Genomic DNA, 3,522 nt, shown 5'->3' with positions numbered 1-3,522 from the left:
TAGAAACAGTATGGTGGATACTATAGCTTTTATGAGTAAGATACAAGATTCAAGTTCAACAGTGAGAAGATTTGTTCCAAGCAAACAGTAGCCATGAAAAGAGAAGTTGTTTTGCACTCATTGTGGTATGAATAATCATACAGTGGATAAATGTTACAAGATACATGGCTACCCTCCAGGGTTTAAGTAGAATTCCACAAATTTTTTACAAAAAGAAAAATTTACAGTAGCTAATCAAGTCATAGGCCAAACTTTTGAGTACACCTTTTGAGTCCAATAATCAACTGCCTTTTTTCTCAAGAGGATTGTCAAAAGTTGTTAGAGTTAATACACTCACAATCTACTGATAATACCAATCATTGAGCAGCAAATGTCATTTCTAAATCTGTTTCTCAATCTGTTCGACGTATATCACTTCATTCTAGCCTTTTTTCAAGTACTTTGATTTCTCCTTTAACATCTCATACTAGTTGGATTGTAGACACAAGGGCTACATACCATATTATTCATTCAATTGATACTTTCACATCCATCACAAAATTTTTAAATACTTCAATCCAACTTCCAAATGGTGACACTGTGCCTATTACTCATCTTAGCATAGTTCAACTATTCATAAATCTAATTCTAAAATATGTACTTTGTGTACCATCTTTTGTATACAATTTACTCTCAGTGAGTAAACTCACTTCATCCCAAAAATGTTCTTTTATCTTCTTACTTGATTCTAGTTTTATTCAGGAGTTTACCCCATAGAAGATGATTAGGATAGCTAGAAGATCAGCTAGACTATACGTACTACAGCAATCAGGTGTTACTGTAGTTGAGACTCAACCCAACTCAAATCTTGTGACTTCTATCACAAATTCTAAAGTTTGGCATATTAGATTAGGTCATCCCTCTATATCTTGATTGTTTTTCTCTTTCCAAGAATGTACTAGATATTACTTTCTTAGATAAACTTGTTGATCATTGTACAGTTTGCCCTTTGGCAAAACAGAAAAGATTTCCTTTCCAAATTCATTCATATAATGAAAGTTTTCATTTCCACCTTGTTTATTGTGATATATGGGGTCTATTCTTTATTCCAACTCATAATAGGTCCAGATATTTTCTTACTTTAGTTGATGATCATTCTAGATTTACTTAGGTGTATATGATGAAAACAAAATTATGAAGTTAGGAATATTTTCATTACTTTTTATAATTTGATTGACACACATTTTGCAACAAAAATACAATATATGAGAAGTGATAATGGTTTAGAGTTTAAACTTACATACTTTTTTGCTTCAAAATGCCTCATACATCGAGTCTCATGTGTAGAAACACCTCAACAAAACTCTATACTAGAAAAAAAAAACACCAATATTTACTAATATAGAAAGAGCTTTAAAATTTCAATTAAATGTACCTTTAGTTTTTTGGGGAGAGTGCATACTCACTGCTTGTAATCTCATAAATCGTATTTCATCTTTAGTTTCAAATAATAAATCTCCACATGATATTCTTTACAATTCAATTCCATCATATAATTATTTGAGGGTTTTTGGTTGTTTATGTTATGCATTCACTCTTGCTCAAAACAGAACCAGATTTTCTTCTAGAGCAAGAAAATGCATGTTTGTAGGATATCATTTTGGTATAAAATGAGATAAACTTTTTGATCTGGAAAATCACACATTTTGTTTTTTCAAGAGATGTAATTTTTTATGAATCAATTTTTCTATTTCTTTTTCAATCCAATCCTTCAAGAGTCAATTCCAATTTGGAAATTCATTCTTAATCCACTCATTCTTCAGAAAAGTCATAATTTTCTTCCTAAAGCAGTTCTTGATTATACTGAAATTTTCATATCTTCTTAATCATCTCCATCTCAAATACCTTATGTTGATCCACTCACTACAGCCAACACACATTTAGCATCCCTAACTAATAAAACCCAGTTTTCATCTCTTAGAAAGTCAACTCAACATCGTAAAGTACCAGGTTACTTGCAAAGCTATTATTGAAATCTGACTGATTCTAGCTCTACAACATTTTCTAAAGATCCTGTTATTCATTAAGGTAATAAATACAGCATTTTTGAGGTTTTATCTTACTCTAAATTGTCTCCATATCATAAAGCCATTTATGTTGCTATATCTTCTAATTTTGAACCTACTTTTTATCACCAAACTGTTAAGCATGCTCATTGGAGAGCTACTATGTCTGTAGATTATCTGCATTAGAGTCTAAGAACATTTGGGTCCTTACAACTATACCTTCCAATAAAATGCCTATAGGTTGTAAGTGTGTATATAAAATTAAATACAATTCTAATGGTTTAATTGAGAGACAAGGCAAGACTTGTTGCCAAAGGGTATACTCAAAAGGAAGGTTTAGATTTTTTTGAAATTTTCTCACCTATTGCAAAGATGGTAACTTTCATATGTGTTTTATCACTTGCTGCTATCCGTAATTGGAATCTTTTTTATTTAAATGTAATTAATGATTTCTTTTATGGAGACTTAGATGAACAAGTTTTCATGAAAGCACCTCCTTGTTATCTTAGCAAGGGTGACACAAGAGTGTGCAAACTGTAGAGGTCTTTGTATGGCTTGAAATAAGCCTCTAGCTAATAGAATTCAAAGTTTACATCTGTATTATTTGATATTGGGTTATCACAATCCAAAGCATATTATTCTCTATTTACTAAAAAAGAAGGTAATTCATTTGTGGCCTTACTGCTTTATGTCAATTACATCCTCCTTAACTGACTGCTATTGAATCTATCAAAGCATTTTTAAGTGCTCAATTTAAGTTGAAAGATTTGGGGCTAGCCAAACTTTTTTTTTTTTTTGAATGGAAATTGCACGATCACGGAAAGGTATTTCTTTGTTTCAAAGAAAATACACTTTAGAGTTACTTTCAGATGCTAGTTTACTTGCTGCCAAACCAATTCTTTTTCCTATCGATACTCAAACAAAGCTGTCAAAAGAAGATGGTGACATAATTGATGATATTTCTACCTATAGAAGGTTGATTAGAAGATTACTTTATCTTACTCATACCATGTTAGATATCACATATGCAGTCCATCTCAGCTTTTGGACAGTCCTCGTGTATCACATTTACAAGTTGCCATGAGAATTCTTATATATCTCAAGTTGGCTCATGGTCAAGACTTATTCTTTCCAACATCCTCTAATGTACATATTAAAGTCTTCTCAGATTCAGATTCGGCTAGTTGCCTAGATACCCGTTAATTAGTGAGTAGGTATTGCATTTTCATTAGTGATTTACTCATGTCATGGAAATACAAGAAACAACACACAGTCTCTACATCTCCTATAGAGGTTGAATATAGGTCAATGGCCTTCACAGTCTATGAAATTACTTGCATTCGTGCCTTGCTTATTGTTTTGCACCCCTTTTGTTTTGTGATAATTAAGCTGCATTTTATATAGCAACCAATCTAGTTTATCATGAATGAACTAAACACATTGAATTAGATTGTTAATTGGTGTGTGAGAAATTTCA

This window comes from Carya illinoinensis, chromosome 1 (genome assembly GCF_018687715.1).
Source record: "Carya illinoinensis cultivar Pawnee chromosome 1, C.illinoinensisPawnee_v1, whole genome shotgun sequence".
NCBI classification, from domain to species: domain Eukaryota; kingdom Viridiplantae; phylum Streptophyta; class Magnoliopsida; order Fagales; family Juglandaceae; genus Carya; species Carya illinoinensis.
The sequence above is the reverse complement of the archived record's forward strand: the minus strand, read 5'-3'. Positions refer to the sequence as shown.